This window comes from Thermobia domestica, chromosome 16, assembly GCF_964235325.1.
Source record: "Thermobia domestica chromosome 16, izTheDome1.hap1.1, whole genome shotgun sequence".
NCBI lineage: Eukaryota > Metazoa > Arthropoda > Insecta > Zygentoma > Lepismatidae > Thermobia > Thermobia domestica.
This window is the reverse complement of record NC_137469.1, coordinates 118,921,694-118,943,395: the sequence shown is the minus strand read 5'-3', so window position 1 is coordinate 118,943,395 and position 21,702 is coordinate 118,921,694. Positions and strand designations below refer to the sequence as shown.

General features: G+C 35.1%; 1 protein-coding gene across 2 annotated transcripts in view; it reads left to right on the top strand.

Moving 5' to 3' along the window:
- LOC145673369 (uncharacterized) overlaps positions 1-21,702 on the top strand; it is a 695,073-nt gene that overhangs the window by 86,605 nt on the left and 586,766 nt on the right. The gene's annotated exons all lie outside the window — the stretch shown is intronic.

The window sequence follows — 21,702 nt, the reverse complement described above, 5'->3', positions numbered from 1 at the left end:
TTTGTACCCTCCTTCACGTATATAAGTTATGATCTTTGAAATACGATATATTCATAAATGTAGTTGCAACCCTAACTGTAGCTGACAACAAGAAGAGAAGCTTGGCGCAGGTAAAATTGACTGAATTATCTGCGCTGAAACAAAAGTCTATCGAAAAACTTTAAATAATGTAGTTATATTTTATAGTGGGTAAATGATGAAATTAAGAATGACTGTTAGAATAACAATAAGAAAATGTCAAGCCCATTCTTTCTGCATGAAATTTCTTTTAACAAAAGAGACACTGACCAAAGCTTAAAACTTTACTTTATTTTAAATTATAATTTGTAACTGTTTCGGATATCTAGCATATCCTTCTTCAGACACGATCGAAATTAATGAAAATACAGACATATATATTTTCATTAATTTCGATTGTGTCTGAAGAAGGATATGCTAGATATCCGAAACAGTTACAAATTATAATTTAAAATAAAGTAAAGTTTTAAGCTTTGGTCAGTGTCTCTTTTGTTAAAACAATTAATCCAAAGCCATGAATAGTCTTACTAATGAAATTTCTTGCCGTATGATAGGTTCGGTAACTCAGGTAATTTCTTGCCAGGTCCTTTGCAGGAAGTACAGATGCTATTCACTCACCTATATGGCCTGTGTGAGGCATTGAGTGAATTTTGTTGCATAGTTTAGTTAATTGGCATCATGAACAAACAAAATAAGTAATTTTTGAAATACCGCAATACAATACTGAAAACTGATTAATTGCATTGATGTTTTTATTATTATTATTGGGTCACTTATCACTATTCGGTTCGTTTATATTTAGTCTTTCCTCCCTTTCTTGAACCGTACTATTTCTACCAATGTGATAACGTCACGTAAAACGTCACTCCCATTTTGCTACTTTCTTAAAGTAAGACTGAGCCTCATTCCGTCGTGGTTTGCGTCAACGCATTGAAATTTGAGAATTTACTGCTACATTTGAAATCACCGAAGAAAGAAAAAGCATGTATGACCAACGAGCGGTAAGGAGGAAGGTGGGCTTGAAGTATGTAAAGTTTACGAAGGAGAAGGTGCGAAGTACGCAGAGCTTACAAACGGCGCCCCCCAGATAAACAAGATTGGTTACCACTGATCTAGCACAACTAAAACTACACAGTTCTAGCCTAAAATACCCTCGAAAAATATTACTACGTCTTAAAAATAATTTTGTTCAAAATTCCCCCTTTTTTTTTAAAAAAATGTAATAAAGTAACTCACTATTTTTTTTAAGTTGCCTTGTCTGTATAGTTTTAGAACAATGTGTCTTCTTAATCATAAATGAAGTTCTGACATTAATTTTTGTCCATTTTTTTCCGTTGCTTCATTTCATTCATATGATGTAAAATATCGTTTATAATTATCTGGAAAATTCAATGAACAACTGTTACATCAGTTTCGCATTTACAAATAAATCAGCCGTGAATGTATATTTTAACTAACGTTTTCCAATTAGTGTGTTTAACTAGAGGCTATTAATATGTATGAAATAGGGTGTTAGTCCAATTTCCATATATTATCAGATGAAATTTCTGATTAAAATCTTGTTAGCTTTGATACTGTATGTTCTGTTTCTTTAAAAATGTTCAATCACTGGATGGTAGCCTATGTGTTGTATAAGCAGCGTACCACACGATTATCAATGTAACGCATGACGCCAAATCGAGTTATTGTAATGTGGAATTGGATTTACATTATTGGAATATTAATTTAAGGTTGGCCCTCTTGCGCTTCTGTAGCCTGATAGAGTAATTTGCTAGCTGTGATGATTACCATAATAAATTTAATTTGAAAGGCTATTTATTTCAGTTAGTTTCTGTAATGTACAATTACTACGTTTACATTTTTTTTATTTTAAAAAAGGGAGAATTTTGAACAAATGAAGTTAATGATGTAATTTTCACAGATTTTTCACTACCTCTAACCTTCTTCGTTAAATTCTTCTTAGATATAAGATACGATCATAACAATCTGTACGTGTGTGTTTCAAGCTGTAAAAACATATTCATATTAATTTTACATATCTGTCCATCGAATATTCAACTCAATTCTGTCGCATGGAACTTGTATTTATAGTTATTTTTAGGCAGGAGCGCACTCACGAAGGTCTATTGGTTCCGGAACCCTCAAAACTTCCGGGAATCTATCGGTTCCGGAACCCCCAAAACTTCCAAGTCAGCATATCTTTGTACACTTTCTTAATACATTAAAACTATACTTCTTTAACAGTGAAATGATTGATGCAGAATGAAAAATTTGATCTTACACTTCATCTGTAACTTTCTTTTATAAAAATAATTTACTTCATTTTTTTCTGAAAATAGAGGTGGAAGTATTTTACAATTACTTACCTTTTTCGGATTCAGTTAATACCAATTCAATACTACATAGACGTAGTGGCTTGTGATGTTAGACTCCCCTACTCTCCAAAAGCTTAGGCCAATCCCAACAAAAAAAATTCTGGGTGCGCGCCTGTTTTCAGGCATAATAATAATTTTAAAATTTCAACATAAATACTAAGGATATTTTGTCAATACACAAGCGACAAAATTTCATTTCACTCATACTACACTACAAAATATAAATTACTGTTTAGATATTGTTTAGAAACGAGTTCTGGTCATTGTTCAACATTTCCAAAAATGTCTTAAAAATTCTATCAGTGAACAACAACAAGAACAAAAACAAAAATATCTAGAATGCCTCCTAACAGTGCGTAGTCGGAACTGCCCTGAGTTTATTCAAAATGTACCTGAACTTCTGATGTATCCAATAAGTGTACTGGCAGAAACTACTCTAAATGTGTAAATGGCTATATGTAGTGTCCTAATACTGTTTAGAAGTCGTTTATGTGCCCATGAATTCATTGTACACATCAGAAGTTCAGGTACGTTCTAAACACTCTGACAAGGAAACATCTTAAATTGATAGTAGCATTGCCCAATCAAACAATGCACAATCGATAGAGTGAAGAAAAGTAAGAAATCCGAAATTTTACAGGCCGACACCCAGAAACACAGGAGATACAGAGGAAAGAGAATCTAGAATCATGTAAAGTAGCAATGCAAAAGATACACTGATACAGAAAGAACTTCAAAATGTTTAAAGTAATCAAAATGATATTTACACAACAGTACCGTATAGTAAACACATATTGTACCCACATACATGCTTAATAACATCATATGTAATGCAGTGTTGCCAACGGAGCACAAAATGAAGTTTTGTTAAATAGCACGGAACACATCTTTGAACAATCATTTTTCCCGTTAAGTGCTAATAATAGTAATAATGCTGTAAAATTTCTTAGATTTATTCAGATCAGTTATAAGTGCTGGAGACAAATCCAAACTGTCTTGCGGAACAAGTGGTTCAGATTCCATTTGTCGATTCACATAGAAGTGAATTTTCAAAAAACGCTACTTATCTTCAATAGGGAATATGCTTGTATGTCGAGCTTCATCTTCCTAACTTCAGGCAATCTTCAGATACTCAACTTTTGGCAAGCAATTTGAATCCATTTGCCCTCCTCCCTTACAATAGATACATATATCAATGGAAATGAAATTGTAAAACCATACCTTGAACTATGTTTAAAATTTCATTCAAACGGTTCAGCCATTTTTTCATGTAAAGGTGGCGTACAACTTCAGTTTCATTTTTTACATATATGCTAGATAGCGTTACCATATTCTGAAATGCCAAAATGCGGACATACTTGCATTGAGAATACGTTGTTTTCACGTGATTGCTTATGTTGGCCTGAAAGCTTATAATAATAAACTTGCCTAGATTTCGCTTTTTTTTTTTTTAAATAATAAACATGACAATATGTTTGCAGTATATTGACATCGTAAAAGTACGCGGATGGCAATTTTTTTTTCTCTCAAAATACGGACATGTCCGCATAAATGCTGACGAATGGTAACTGTACATACAGATATATAACGATGTTGAGTTACGGAAATAAGCAACTGCTAAACTCATACAATATTCAACTTGAAAAAGAATCGTTTTTTTTTTTTTAAAAAAAAAAATAGTGTCATATTGTTCGTATCGTATCACACTGTGTCATTACCGACAAATTGTAACAGAATTCAGGATTGTAAATATGAACTTGAATTCAGGATAAGCCCCCCTCCCCCCCCAAAAAAAAGAAAGCTGGTTTCCAACCGTTGGATATTGTATGAAAGATCGAATTTATGTGTTTTCGAAAGAAACAATATTAAATTTTTTTTTCGTAATTTATTATGGTAACTAACCAACCACTGGCGTGTCAGCCCTTTCGGGCCTTGTACCGCTCCCACGCCATCTGTTAGCGACCGAATGAACTACGTCCGGCCTAGCGATGAACACTAGTCAGTGCGTTGCGTCACTCTGTCTCTAACAGAAATATCGGAAGCTTTCTGTGCCTAGTGACCGTCACATCTTTTATTCACGTTACCCCAGTTCTCCTCACGACGCTGGATGGACGCCGAAAATTGGGATGCACCTACCGGAAATCGAACCCAGGACCATGCGTATATTAGTCTAGCACTCTAACCAGTAAGCTACGGAACCCCCAATTTATTATGGTAAGGTTATCATAAACTAGGAAATAGTTTTGTTGCTAAGTACATAGACGTCATTGAACGTAGGGGTTATTCGCTTAATGAGTACTATACAGAGACACGTAGTTCTCATCGGCTTATATTTACCACCCAGTTGCCACGTCATTTCTTTCATTTCTTTGAGCACGCTGTTCTCCATTATGGGTCTAATGATGATGACAATGATCGTTTTTACTTCTTGTGTATACTTTGAGCGAGAGGAGTCAACGACTTCGTCTTGATTACGAAAAATACGTCTGCTGTCTGCCATAAACAGATTCTTCTCTGATCAGCTGGAGGAGGGTTATGGGGTCATAAAGTTCCATCTTCCTCATTTATGCCTCCCCCATATTGAAGACTTTTATTCTTTTCGTCTCTCTCATTCTTGTAGGGAGTAAGGATATGTATTTGTCGCTTTAATTCCATCACAAGTGCGGATAATGCCACAGCAGCGTACGGACTTGGCTTTTGGAGTCTTGTGTCAATATAACGCAAGAAACTGCACGTCATCCCTCTAATGCTCATACAGCACCTGCTCTGCTCTGGGGAGAAAGAAGGAAGATGATCTTTTGAGTTGTGTCGTTTCTCTTCAGACTTTGGCGTAAATGTATGTCTTTTCCCTTCGTTTTATTCTTTATCTCCTGTACTTGTCACAATATTTGACATCTGGCAACACTAGGAAATGCTCACCAATGGATATAAACCAAAGCTGTTGAAAGCACTTCTGGTAAGAATAGGAAAAGGCACAAGGCGTCAACAGTACTCTCGGAATGATGTTGATAACAGCAATGATAGTTGCTAATAATTCTTGATGTATAGATACCATTCAGACATTTCTCAGTGTAATAATTACTTCAGAGACATCTGGGAGATAGTTCAGCTGTTTCCCATGCACTTCTCCATCATTGCAACACTCAAATTTAATCATATAATTTATCTTCTTAATTTTTTACTATTTACAACATACTATTTTACTAAATTTTAGTATATTTTTCAGCGTAATTTTCTAGGTCTTACAAGATATGTATTACTTTCTGTAAATTTTAATCGTATAATTTAATTTCTCTGTTTAAATTTCTAGGTCTTACAAAATACTACTTGTTAAATTTATTCATATAATTTAGCAATCAGTGTAATTTTCAAAGTATTAAATAATACTTCTTTTTGGGAAATGTATCCACATAGTTTCTCAGTGTAATTTTCTATGTCCTGCAGAATACTATTACCTGTAAAATTTCTGTTTTACAGAATATTACTTTTTTTTTTTTTTTTTTGGAAAATTTAAATTTCTAGTTTCTTAGTTTAATCTTCTAAGACTTACAGTTTTATACTTTCTATAAAATTTAGTTGTACAATTTCTTAGCGTAATTTTTAAAACCTTACAGTAATGTCCTTAAAAATCATATAATGTATTTGCATAATTTCCTAGCGCGTGCAGAATATTACTTTCTGTAAAATTTTGTTATACAATTTTTCCGCGTAAATATTCCATGTCTCACAGAATACAACTTTCTGTAAAATTGAATTGTACAGTTTATCTTAGTAATTTTCTAGGTTTTACAGCGTACTACATTTAAAAAATAGTTCTATAATTTGGTAATTTTCCAGGTCTTACCGAATATTACAGAATATTTTGACTTTGCGTAGAATTGAAGGCAGTCTAAAAGAAATGTTGCCTGTGGCCCTAATAGAATAAAATAATTTATTTGTTCGTAATATCTGTGAAAAATGCTAAAATGATTGATCGACATTGCATAGCGTATGCTACCACACTCCTCTTAACAAGTTTATAGGAATAAACCGAACTAAATGGGGATTAAGGTATAATTTCATTTGAAACCTTTTTTAAAGAGTTGGCAACGTTGCTTGTTCTCTGGTTTGGGACGGAATATTAAAGATTCCGATCTCCTCCTGTGTTCTTCGTCTACTCCTGCAGGCCATAAGCCGACGAACTCATAAATCCGATCGTAATATGCATATATGTAGATATGTATACGTTTAGTTTCTGTTTCTTCTCTGTTCCATCTTTGGGTGGAAAACCTGAATCGACATTTTTCTTCAGAAACGACTCGTTTCATTTTTTCTAAAAAAAAAGAAAATATTAGGAAGAAAAAGAATTATTTTTGTTATTGTGTTTACGAAAAGATGGAAGCCAAATATGTCGAATGGAGAATTTTCCAGGAAAAATCCATTTTGGTTATTACCTGCTTGAATTCTTTTCTCTGATGCAATCTTTTTTAGTTTATATCTTTGAATCTAGAATTCTATTTTATGTTTTTATCTAAAATTCTGTCATAAACCAGAGCATACAGCTGAGGCAAAAATACTTGATGTTATAGACTAAATTATTTTAAGATATTTAGAACGGTCATAAGGAAATTTAAAACAAGGGGGTGACCAAAGAAGAGAAACAAACGAGTTAATCGAGAACATTACATGAAGTGGAATTCCGCAGCATACAGTTGTACGCGTTTCAGCTATTCTGCAAAACGTTGTGCGAGTTGTAGGCAGGGGCGTCATTTAGAGGAGCAGGAGGGGGCAATTGCCCCCCAAAGTTTGAGGAATACATATACTTTAATCGATTGTCTACTAATATACTAGTACAAAACATGAAAATCTTATGTCGGTGGTGCTCTTGCCCCCCTGAAGCGAAGTCTGAAATGACGCCCCTGGTTCTAGGCTATACGACCGATTTTCAAAGTGTACTAACTCTGCGAAAAGCTATGATCCACCACTCTTTTAAACATCCATTTTGAGCACCAAAGCTTTATGAGACGTTGGCCCAGGGGCGCACCGACGGGGGGGGGGGGAGAATTCCACCGGGTCCGGACCTCCCAAAACTTCGTAACTCTATTAATATTTGTACACTTTCTGAACATAGCTATACTTGTTTAACAGAGAATGATTGTTATAGTCGAAAGAGTTGATTTTATTCCTCATCTGTACTCTTCCTTTCCTTCTCAGTGGTAGAGCGTTCACCTCTGGTGCTTGGGGTCCCGGGTTCGATCCCAGCCCCCGCCAAGTGAACTTTGTGGTGGACAAACACCGTGCTCGTGGGTTTTCTCGGGGTACTCCCGTTTCCTCCCACTTTCTTCATTCCACCATTTCACTCATCTCTCATTATCACCGTCTCCTTTAGCCTAACCGGCATAACCGTGGGACGTAAAACTTACAGATTTCATTTTCTTCCTTTCCTTATAAAAATAATCTAGTTCTATCAGATTTTCTGAGAATATAGGTGGAAGTAATTAACAATTACTTACAATCTTTTCGGGTGCAAAATAGCTCAGATTTTAATACTACATAGACATATTGGATCCCCCTGAGAAAATTTCGGAACCCTCCGAACAAAAACTTCCGCGTGCGCGCCTGCGTTGACCTATAGTTTAAGCTAGACTCGGAACCATTGTCATGCGTTCAAATTTCAAGATAATGGCTCCCCCATCGATAATCGAACCCGCAACCACGGCAGCCACTAGACCAGCAGTGAGCACATCGCCGGTTATGTTCTGTTGAACCACCAGATCATGAACTATAGCCCAACATCTCAGCGTTTACAGTACAAATTACGTTTCATAAGTCACTAAGAGTGACGTTACAAATTTTGTTTTGAGAGTCCAAATGGGCAGAAATCCATTGGCTGCCATCGGGGCTTTAGACAGAAAAAAAAAAACCATGGGTTCTCGTTTTCTGTTTCATGTCAGGATAAAACCGAAAGGTACGGGACTGCTTAGTAATAATAAATATTGTTAACACAAAAAAGTAGGCTTCCTAAAATTACGTATCTAGCACAGTAAGAGTCACCATGGTATCTATTACCCTTTATAACTTAAGGGCGATACAAAATTCAAAAATGTCTCCACAACCCACATTGAGTTACATTTTAAGTTCTATACTACATATACAATTTTCTTCTGGACAATTTTACATTATGCTCCACTGATTGGTGTCCTAAATCCTTAGACTTCACGTTTCAGGCAAAATACATAAACTTCCGCTGTCACTATTGGCAGATCACTTTATGACACTGAAAAGCTTTCGTGCTCCACACTCTTCAGCTGATTTTTCTATTCTGATATTGTCCATCAAGTCTAGCCTCCTTCGCTCCCTCCCTTTTTCCCTGCTACCATATCCTCTAGCACATGCACAGTTCGTTCTTAGCCAGTGTCCCAACTACTTTCTCTTCCTTTTTGCAATAGTATTTAAAATTGTTCTTTTCTTCCCCATCATTTTTAACACCCTCTCACTCATTTCCCGCTCGATCCAACTAATTCTCTCCATTCTTCTCCACACCCACATTTCGAAATCTTCCAGAGTAATTACTTAACAAAAGATTAATTCCAGAGTATTTACATCTGAATTCATCACTGTTGTCCAGAACATTGTGTTCTCGCGTGATAACGTACCTCAAAGTGATTGAAACTCATAATCATGTTGCTGCATGGTTACTGCATGACTTCTAGTGAGCGAAAAGTAAATCTGTGGTTTACACATAACTTAGGTTAATTCAATTTAATGCATTTGACCTGGAAAGTTGTAAATATGATTTTTTCTGGCTAGATCCTCAAATGAGACCGCTGTGCATTATGCTGCTATGTTTCTCGATGTACATATTTCTTATCATTCGCTTCTGTAAGCCTCGTCCTTAATTTTTTATGATAATTTTGGGGCAAATAAGTCTGGCTTGTATAACGACAGAATACAGTATATAGAGGCTACTGTGGATGTAAATAAATTTTGAGAACTTTCTCATGCCTGTATGGTTAGCATACACATCTTCGGTGCAGAAGATGAGGTTCGATTCCCGGTGGGAGCTCATGTGGTTCGGATCCCACGTTAAGCTGTAGGTCAACGTCTCTAATAGCCTCAGTGCTGAATGGGACGCTAAACTCCAAATCAACCTATCAGATCCTCTGAAATAAAAAGGATAATTATTATATATATATTTGTGTGTGTAAGAAAATATAAAATTGTTCCCTTACCTATTATAATAAGATTTTATCAGTTTTCTATTTCACTTTTCCGAATTATGTAAAACATACAATTTTAATTCTAATTTTAAATAGTTTATAGATTCTTTAAAGTCTATCTCTTTGTTTCAGAGAGATTGAGAACGAAAGTTTTATTACGTCCAGTGTTGAAATAAATATATTAATAGAAATGAACTTTTGTGCAGATGGACTTATTACATATTCTGGAGCTGCAATGAATTTTTCATTGTGTGCTCAGATGTTCGGCGCTGCTGTGAGGCCGCTGTAGATATATATGTTCTGTACATCTCACTCAAGAACTGTTTCTTTGGCAAACTGTTTTATTCAAGCTGACAGTTTGCTGTCGCTTTTGCGAGATGAACAAGAACAACAGCGATGATATACAGTTGTTCTGGTTCACAGCTTGGAAAAAAGAGAGAGAGAGAGAGAAAGAGAAAGTGATGAGATACTTAGAGATATGACTTAACAATAACAGATGAGATACTTTGTCAGGTTGGTTGACAATGTAGAAACAAGCATTCCCCTTGAAATATTTGTCTTAATGTAATTTAATATATTTAGGTGATGGAGATACTTGCGTTGCAGGAACTGTTCTGAGCTATTATTTCTTTCTTTTCTTTTCTTCTTCTTTTTTGTGTGTATGTACGACTGCTGACACGGTTATTCATATTTAATGCAGGGCTTTTCACTTCGGTAGCACATCATCACAGATATAGCAGAAATAACACTGTTGAGTAGTCAATATATATTTCCAAGTTTTAAATAGGTAGTAAGCGCTGAAGCGTAGTGTTAGATTTTACCGTCAGAGGGTTGTCGTGAATCTGTTTCGAACGATTCCATGTTAGAAGAGCCCGGGAAAAAGGACGAGGACGAAAAAGCACGAGTCAAAACGCCTCCGCGTCAAAAGGACCCGGGCCAACATGGGTCAAAAATGCCCGGATCTCTTATTTCTTGTTAGGGATAGGATTGGGCTTTAACTAAGATGACCAAAATTTTAACTTACAGGGTGATAATGTAGCGTTTCTACAGTAATACCCAACAACTGCCAGTTCCAAGCACGGCCCAAAAGTTCCCAATAAGCGTGGTACCAAAATTAGTTTTATACACAGCATGGGCGCCGACTACGGGGTGCTCCGATGTTCCACCACCCACACAAACAATCTTGTGGGTGCGCGGCACCTACAAGATTTTTAGTTTGATAGGAACAATATAAAATAAATATTTCTCACTTGGCATTACCAAAAAATAAGCAATTAAAACATTGGGATGGAAATTCAAATTAAACACAATTTTTTGTTTTAAATGTGTGTATGAAAAGGAACCAAGCAAAATCGTGCCCTTTTCTTTGCCTGTCTCTGGCCTAGTCAAAGGCAGTCCCCAGAATAATAATAATAATAATAATAATAATAATAATAATAATAATAATAATAATAATAATAATAATAATAATAATAATAATAGTATATTGTGTATATAATCGAGCACAGCCCTTATGATAGTGCTCATGAAAGATTTTAACTAAAAGGAAATCGATCAAAAAATATTCTCTCTCCTGAAAAATATAAAACGTCCCGCCATTGATCTGCACCCACATAAATTTTGGAAAGTCGGAGCCGTTGATACACAGTCATTTTAGCAAAAAGAATCTAGAATTTGCTCTGGTCACTTATATTTTGAATAACAATTACGGGACACTTCATTCATATTTGCTGAAAAAGGGACGTTTAGCCGTCGCATTTAAGAATCAGAGAAAAACGGGACAACTTTTGAAAAAATAAAGGAAGAAGAAGAAGAAGAAGAAACTGTCCCGGATAAGACGTCTGGTTACCTTAGCTTTAACAAAAATTGGACTATAGACAACATGAACCAAAGAAAAACATTATATACTAAGAAGCAAAGACTGATAAGTTGGTTTAACCGATTCGAATGTATCATAATTATTATTTCTGTTTCGTTGAAGTACGGAGCGTAACCATGATTTAGTTTGACATGTTTTTAGCGCTTTTTAGTTTTTAAGTCGGTTTATATATATTTAAAGGGTTTATTCTAACGTCGGAATTAGTAAGTTTCCGTATTACAGAAAAATAGTCCTTCAATGATATCAACCAGTGGCTTATACAAAGAGGGGTTAAGGGGTTTTAACTTCAGCTTGAGCAAGATATCCAGAAGTAAACATTTACCATATTCGAATATGTATACAAGCACCTGAAATTATATGAACTTCGGAGATTGAAGCTCCTCACTTTGACGAATTTCTTTCCCTACTGATACCAACTATATTGTCATTTAAACGCTAGCCAGAAACTAAAACCAACCTTTTTTTAATCAACAGTACACCTGCCAAAATTACATTAGGACCATGTGCGAGGTATTAATGACAAGAGTTTTGCGAGCATTTACAAAAGAGTTATTCATTTAATATTAACACCAGGAGACAAAAAAAAAAAAAAAAAAAAAAAATGCTGACGTGTTCTTCCTTGGAATAATATCGCCCGTAAGTGTTGCTCTTACAGTTAGAGTGAAAGGTTGTTTTAATTTGTGTGCAAACTATATACTATGGGCCTTATGCAGAGTTGTTTTGACATATGATTAGCGTCATACTAAAGGCCTGATTACTGCAGGAAACATATGATAGTCGAACTCTCAAGTATGGCACTAATCACCCGTCAGAACGAGTCTGCATACGGCGGTACGTGTCTAATAATAATAATAATAATGAGTTAGTGCATGTGTTTCGTAGAGTCACTACAGATGTGCGTACGTGCAATGTTATTGCTTGAAGAAGTAGTAGGGTGGGGATACATGAGTGGTTTTCTGCATTACTTTACAGGGTTGCTAATGTTTAATTTAAAAATATTTGTCTATATATTATCGATTATGAAATTTAGATGCGTATAGTGGTTAGTATCTTATTACTCAAGTTAACAGCTAAACAATAAATTTGGTAGTATATTAAAGAAAAGAATTCAATGTATATGTTTATTACAAAGGATTTCTAAATCACTATTACAAATGTGCAGACGTAATATTATCAAACATTAAGTATTAAAATGAGCTCAAAAGGTCTGCAAAACATTACAATAGTATTCATTAATAAATGATGAATTCTTAGCTTTAAGAGCTGTTATACTTGAGGCCATAGCAGGAGACTGCCTGAAGAAATTACTTCTTCAAAGAGACTTGAATTATTCAAAAGGTAAAGAACTTACTCTTAACGTTAGGAGGTCTCTCTCTCAGCTCGATGTTGACCATCATCGTTGAAGCTTCAAAGTCCAATTGTAAGTCGCAAGATGACAGAGTAGCGAAGACAAAAGAATGATGAAGATTTTTAGATAAATGGTTCTAAAATTTTAAGCTTTTATACTAGTCTGAGAGAGTAAGTATGTGACAAACAACTTATACGTAAGCAGTCCTTGTAACTTATTTTCGTTGTGGGTTTTTCTTTGAAAGTTGTTTGTCTTATGACGTCTAACGTTATTTTTTTTTCGTATAACACTGATGAAATGTTCTTAATTGTACACTCATATACAAAAGTTTCGTTTTTAACATTTCAATAATTAATTAAACATAACATAGCCTCTTCTGCTAAAATTGTTCTCTTATTTGAATGCAGAGTCATCAAATTTTAAAAGAGAGCAATGAAAATTTTTAATATTTCAATAAATAGTACGAAGTAGCGAGTGTTCACTGTATATAGTTATTGTAACTTGAAACAGAGACACTGATATTGGGTGGAGTTAGTATCACTTTCACTTTTGTGAATCACTACACAAGTGTTTGTAAACATAGTAGCGTGGTGGTTTACTGTTTCATGAAACCAAGTTCATTGTCATAGAGAAAGTTAACCTTGACAGTGTAGATACAGCAAGTGGGTCAAAGGAGAAGGAACGTCTTCCTAGGATGATGAACTGCGATGAGCGATGACTTGAGAAGATGGAGCATCTTATGAGACGAAACCATTGGACAGGAGCGTGCTGATTCTCATGGTCGCGACTCCATAGAATCACGCTGACTGCGTATCAGGCAGGGGCGACGTAACAGGGAGCATCTTTGTTGAGAGGCCAGCTCTTCGTGGGATGACTGCACTGAACATCATGTCGGATGACGGAAACCCTGGCTGCGAACTGATGTCTGAAGATGTCAATACTGCCGCTGGTCATCTAGTGATGCTGGAGAGCGAAGATGAACACAAGATGTAACACAAACGATAGTCAAAGACGATAGTTTGTGGCTTCTTGTAGCGAAAACACATGGGGTGGGGTGGGAATTGAACTGGGGTCCATCAGGTGGGACTGGATCACTGGAGGTGACTGGTTCGTGTCCATGCTGAGTCCACTTCGATGAGGCATCTGCTGGAGAACCACTGGAAACACCTGCTGGAACTGGAACGTTGACTGCATGGGATGCTGCTGATGATAATTGAAGAATCAGGAATGCTGTGTTGACTGCTGTCTGCGGTTAAACTTGACTGAATGTCCATGTGATGAAGACATCTGTGATCTCTGGAGACGAAATCATCCAGGAGGCTGAAGTCAGCTGAATGCCGCTGGTGACGACATGATGGCGTGGTGCCGTGTAGGATGAGGAGAGATGAAAGAGAGATTAATATCTGATATCAAATTATATACATAAACGGGAAGGAAATGGTATATAGGGTGGGAAGAAACGCGAATTTAATGGGATAATGGGAAATGGGTTTGTGTTTTATTACACATATACATATATTTAACATATCCCATAGTGGCTGGCTTGAAAATAATAAACTATGTACACTTCTTAAAGAGATTGTGATATAAGTATGTAGAGAACGGGAAATACTTTTTTTTAAGTCGAAATATAGAAGTAACAGAATTGAAGTGACTTATGACTGATTTGAAACTTTTTTTTTGTTTATAAAGAAAGAAAAGGAAGAAGAAAATTATGGATAAATGAAGTTCTGAAATTCTGAATTATGGGCTGTTGAAAATTTCAAAATTTAAGTGAATTTTGGGAATTCGTAGTGGATTTGGATTATGCCAAGAACATAATTGAACACGATTAGTAATGTGTTCCGAAGTGAGTACTGAAATATTGTAAGAAAAGAAAGTAATACCTTTCAAAATTCTTTGTGTCAAGAATATTGTATAAATCCGTGAGCGAAATTCGTTTTCAACTTAACACCCATAAACTTGTCAGTCAAACTCTGTTGCCTGAGTCTTAGCTAGTGAGAATCAGACGCAGAGGGAATGAGTACTATCTCTATATTCGGGTGGTATTATTGACAGAATGTAGAGGGGAGGGGAAAGAATAGGTGGGTGGGTGACATATATTAACTTAACCAAATAAATAGTATTAAAATTTAGGCATTTATATCTATCTATTTACAGATATATATATTATCTATATACAAATATAATATATATTCTAATAAGTATACACTAAATATAAAAGAAATTATGCTAAATATGAAAGCAAATACTATATATTTATTTATTTATTTATTTTAATTCTCTCATCTCTACCTGAAGGAAATGTAAAACATTTCTATGATAAAGAAAGCAATTACTTTGTATATATATATATATAAGAACTATTCGTAGTAAATGAGAAATATCTCTAATATATAGATATGATATTATTTTGGAGCATTGTTAGCCATATATTTACGATATTTGGCTTGAAAGGCAGGATCTGGTGATGTGTCTGGGATGTAGATCTTTAAACGATCTATTGCTACGGGCTGTAATGTGCCATTGATGTCTATGATATATTCATTATTGTGATATGATTTGGCTTTAACTGTATGTGGGCCAGTATATAACTCAGACATTGATGGCGATTCACCCTTTTTCGTGTATAGTTTCTTTACCATCACCTGACTACCTAACGGATAATCTCTGGGCTTAGTTTGCGCTTTCGATTTCAACTGTTGAAATACTCTATTCCTATGAAATTGGACCAAGGATCTAAGTTCATCTATTTGCAACAATCTATTATCTTGATCCATTTTCTGTGAAGGAATTTGTAAGATATTGTCTATTGGAAACCTAAATTGTTGCCCATAAAGTAACGTAAATGGAGCTGTACCTGATTGTGTCAGTGGCGTATTATTACAGACGCTTACTGCTTGTGTTACGTATTGGGACCAGGAGGAGTGATTTAATTTTGAAAGAAAACGAATAGCCGATTGAATTTTTGAAATTGTTGCTTCAACAGAGCCTATTGAGCGATGTGACGCTGGTAATGCATATTTGGCTTGAATATTAAGGGATTTGAAAAATTCTTGTACTTTGATAGCAGTGTGGTTTGGAGCCTTATCCATATGTATAACTTTTGGTGTGCCATAACGCAAAATGATATTCTCATAAATAAATTGTAGGAAGGTATCTGTGGTCATATCTTTGACAGGTTGTGCTACCACAAAGGAGGTTACTGCTTCTGTTGCAACGTAAATATAATTATAACCATTAGAAGTTGGTAGCTTGCCTACGGCGTCTACAAACCAAGTATCAAAAAGTGCCGACGGGGGATGGGTTTGTATATGAATTTCATTGGAGCGATAATTACGTTTAAACTTATTGCATTCTATGCATCCATTTATCTTTGTCCTTAGCCAATTTTGAAGGTTAGGAATATAATATCTATCTTTAATGAGAAATTTGATTTTATGAAAGCCAGGATGGGTGTCTGAGTGAAACTCTTGAAAGACTGTGTCCTTCAATGATTCGGGAATGCATAAGCGTAATTTGTTTCCTGCTGGTGTATAAATTATCCTATATAACTTATGATTTTGTATGACATATTGTTTGGACCAAAATGCATACTTGGGATGATTAGTGTCTTGATTTTGTAACACCCTGTATATCTTAGAAAATTTAGGATCTAAACGTTGTAATTCCGCTATGTCGGTGTTGCTATCTAAAACCAAAAAAGCGTACGGGTGTTCTTCCGGTTCTATCTCTTCATATTCTTCCGGAGATAATTCCAAAGGATGTCTGGAGAGATAATCACAAAGAGAATTTTGTTTTGATTTGATGTGCCTAATAGTAAAATCAAAGATTTGAATATAGCTTAACCATCGGACCATTTGTGCAGTAAGATTAGTGGTTTTCTTAACAGCTACTAATGCTAAATTGTCTGTTAAGATGGTGAAATGTCCTCCTATTAAGTATCTGTAAAATTTACGGAGCGCAAAGAAAACAGCAAACAATTCTGCATAATATATAGGATATGCTTTGACTCTAGGTGGGAGAGTAGCACTAGCAAATTGAACTATAGACCAGTGTTTTTCATTCGGTAATTTTTTGTAGGAGCGCAGCCGCACAGCCGACAGAACTAGCATCTGTGACTAACATGTGTTCAGCTGAGGGATTATAAATTTGTAATATTGGAGCAGATGTTACCATTTGTTTTAATTTCTCAAAAGTTTCAGTTAGTTCAGGAGTCCACTGTAAATTTTTGTCTTTTGATGCAGCAAATTTATGTAAAGGAGCAGCAACTATTGATAGTTTATTATAAAACATTCTATTGTATTGTAAAGCTGCTAAGAATGCTTTTAATTGTTTTGGGGTGCGTGGTCGTTCGAGGGAAGTTAAGGCTTTAACTTTGTCAGGGTCCTGTGAGATATGGCCCTGATTCACTATATAGCCTAAGAATTTAAATTTCTGAACACCAAATTGTGTTTTATTGAGACTAAATAAAAGACCAAATTTCTCTGCTGTTTGTAATGCTTTTTCTAGAACTCTAAGCATACCATCAAATGTACTATTGAAAAATATTAAATCATCTACATACGAAAGAAATTCTTTGGGGGAAAAGTCTCGAAACATATCTTTGACAATTCTATGTAGAATTAGTGTGGATGTACGAAAACCTTGGGGTAGCGTATTCATTTTAAAAAGACTATGTGGAAATCCTAATTGATGAACACTGAAGCTAGTTAATTCTTGATCTGCTTCATCTAATTTTATCTGATGAAAACTTTGCTCCATGTCAGTTTTAATACTATACTTAGCCTGTGCTAATTGGTCTAATATATCTTGTACACCTGGAGATAATTCACTTACAGGTTTGGAACGAGAAGAAAGTTCTCTAAGATCTAGAACTAATCGGACTTGGTTCGAGTCCCGTTTGGGAATAGCAATCAGATTGTTTCTATAAAAGCTATCCGATTTTGAGATGATACCATTATCAATCATCTCTTGTATTTTTTCTTTGACTCTAGCTCGCAGTCTAAACGGTATTGTGTAGGTGGGAACCGTCCATGGTTCTCTATCAACAACATTGAGTGTAGCTGAATAACAATCTATTATCTGAAAATCTTTGTTATGCCAAGAAAAACATGTAGGGTGTCGTTTCAATACTGCAAGTAATTTGTCTTTCTGTTCCTGTGTTAAATCTGGGTTTATATTAAATTTATTGTAATCAATATAAGGTTTAATTTTCTCTAGGCGTTTGGCAACCCTATCTCGTGTTTGCTTTTTTGTTGGCTCATAAATTTTACGGATAAGATACATGTGAGCAGATTGTGTATCTTTTGGTAACAAAGCGCCCTGAGCAATGTGAGTACCTTTCTGCAAATAACGTTTAGAGTTTCCTGGATTCACTATTGGTAAATACATATTATTTGAGTTTACTGCAGTTTGCATAAAAACACATCCTTGCATATTCTTTATTATTGGATCTTGAATGACAAATTCTGTGTTGGAAACTGGAGTGTCAAGAGTGAGGGGTACATATCTTATTGAATTAGGGGGTATCGCCGTGCCTTGTCTAACATAGAAGTTAAATCTACAATTTCTACTGACTTTAGCGGACAATGAGGTTTCTTCATCACTTTCCCGGGGAAATCTGTGTGTGTCCCCATAATGGGTAAGAGTGATCGTGTTAGCTTGGTACGAAATGTTTGCCTCATGATTAGTTAGGAATTTATTGGAAAGTAGAATGGGAATGTTGGCGATAGGTGAAATACGGAATAAAACCTGAAAAGTTTTACCAGATATAACTATGGGAATATAGGCTGCTTTTGTCAAGTGTAAAGGTGTCGAACTTATGCCATAAACTTTAGTAGCTAATTGAAATATCTTGCAATTTCGCGGTACCAAAGAGTAATGGATTAGTGACGTCATAGCACCTGTATCTAGTAAGAAGTTATATGGCTGGTCTGAAATAGAACCAGTTACATAAGGAAGTTGATTCTTGAATATCAAAGGCACTGTTACTTTAGTATTTGTTTGAATAGGCGGAACGGTATGGTGAGGAACGGCATGTGATTCATATTGAGTACCAATTGTACGCTTAACATTTTCATAGTTAGTACTATTGGTAATAGAATGAATCTGTAACGGAGAAATGTTATCATGAAACCCTTGACTGGAATTCGACTTGAATGGCAAGTCAAATGAATGCTTAACTTGAAGAGTGTTTGCACTCTTTGCAGATGGTATAAAGGATGGAGCTTCCGGATTTAATTTTGAATTTCCATGCAAGAAATTATTCGGCCTAAAATTCTGAGGTGAATATATTGGTATAGTTTGATTCAATTGCGGGGTTGGAAACCAAAAAGATGCAGGGTGCCCAGCCCCTATTGATCCCCGTTTTTTTGGCATTGGTGCATATTCTAAAGCTGGAAAGGCGTTGTGGGGATAGAGAGAGCCATTAGGCTGCCCAAATGGTGGCATGTGATACGGAAAGGGGGGAACAGCATAATACTGTTGATAAAATCGTTTAGAATTTTGCTTGCCATTTGAAAACCTATTTTTCTTCTTATTATTACCTTGAGAAGAAGCTTGTGTAGTTTCACCGTTTTGTTTATTATTATACCTGTGAGGGGAAGCACGTCTAGATTTCTTTTGATACTGACTTTGCTTATTTTCTTCAAGTTGTTGTTTTGAAACAGTGGCAATAACCTGTGTTGCTTCGTCTCGCATAGCTAAACTTACTTGTAACGCCTCGAGCTGTTTTGAAATCTTGTTTAACTGTTCTTCGGACGAAAGAGAAGGGGAGGGAGTGGAGGTAGCAGAATCTTGGAATTTTACATGTTTGTTTTCCTGCTCAGTTCTATATCTTAACAATGCATCAGAATTTTCTATTATTTGTGCTTTTGCTATTAATTGCGAAAAGTTATCAAATTGATGTTGAGCAAATAGCGGTACAAAACGTGGTTGGAGGGATATGATCGTTTGCAGCAAAAACGATTTGAAAGGCATGGGGGGAGAAATGCGCTGAGACAGATCATACTTCTCATATAGAAACGGAAGGAGCTTCTCATCATTGTTTTGTTGTCGTTTCTGAAATAAGAGTGTAGCCTCGAGGGAAGAGGAGGAGGGAGAAAACTGTTCCAAGAATTTGTCCTTCAATGCGGACCACAACAAACTTAAGTACTGTTCATTTCTATTAAGCCAAAGCGCTGGAAACTGTGTCAACGAAAGTTTGAAGACCTGTTTCTGGGTGTCTTCATTCAATTTATGTAATAAGGAAAATCTTTCAAAATTCTGTATGAATGTTTCCGCGTCTTGACCGTCAGAATTTGAAAAGGTATCAATAAACGTAGGGAAAGTAACAGAAGGAGCACTGGACGATGTATTATTGTTGTGCTGTCTACGAGCCATTTTGTAAATATTTCTTGCACTAAGTGTTTTAAAGCCCAAAATAGAAATGTAAGCCAGAAACCATTAAGACATGCAGAGATATGTATACATGTAGTATTTCAATGCTCAGGAAGAAGTATTTTCATAATGTAGGCCTCTTATTATCGGCATAGCAAATGCTAATACGCCTTTTGAATGATTAGTCTCTATTGTTCGCTAGGGAAAGCCATGTTTAATTTAAAAATATTTGTCTATATATTATCGATTATGAAATTTAGATGCGTATAGTGGTTAGTATCTTATTACTCAAGTTAACAGCTAAACAATAAATTTGGTAGTATATTAAAGAAAAGAATTCAATGTATATGTTTATTACAAAGGATTTCTAAATCACTATTACAAATGTGCAGACGTAATATTATCAAACATTAAGTATTAAAATGAGCTCAAAAGGTCTGCAAAACATTACAATAGTATTCATTAATAAATGATGAATTCTTAGCTTTAAGAGCTGTTATACTTGAGGCCATAGCAGGAGACTGCCTGAAGAAATTACTTCTTCAAAGAGACTTGAATTATTCAAAAGGTAAAGAACTTACTCTTAACGTTAGGAGGTCTCTCTCTCAGCTCGATGTTGACCATCATCGTTGAAGCTTCAAAGTCCAATTGTAAGTCGCAAGATGACAGAGTAGCGAAGACAAAAGAATGATGAAGATTTTTAGATAAATGGTTCTAAAATTTTAAGCTTTTATACTAGTCTGAGAGAGTAAGTATGTGACAAACAACTTGTACGTAAGCAGTCCTTGTAACTTATTTTCGTTGTGGGTTTTTCTTTGAAAGTTGTTTGTCTTATGACGTCTAACGTTATTTTTTTTTCGTATAACACTGATGAAATGTTCTTAATTGTACACTCATATACAAAAGTTTCGTTTTTAACATTTCAATAATTAATTAAACATAACACTAATATACGAGTATATCCTATAAGAGCAGTAAAAATCATGATACATAATCTATTTAACATGTCTTATGATTTTGTTGAGGTGATTTGAGGAGGAAAATGGGAACATCAGGAAAATGATTGCTACACAAAGAAATTCGGTCCAGTGTTGAGAATTTCTCTCTCTCTCTCTCTCTATATATATATATATATATATATATATATATATATATATATATATATATATATATATATATATATATATATATATATAAAGCAAAGCAACCGCGTACGACCGATTTTATTTCGGAAAGATCTAAAGCTTTTGGAAGGGAGTCTAAATTCAATATATGAATAAATTATATTCAAATTTATAAAATCACCCTGAAGTTAGACGAAATTTACAGGGAAGTCGGGATCAGTTTTGAATTCAGGCATATTCTAGGGAGGCTGAGCCTAGAATATATATGCGCACTCCCTGGAACATCTATATATACATTGAAATATTTGCTTTTTTCTTTTTATTTTTTTTTCAGAAATAAAGGTCTTAAAAATAAATATTTTTTGTTGTTTTAAAGAAA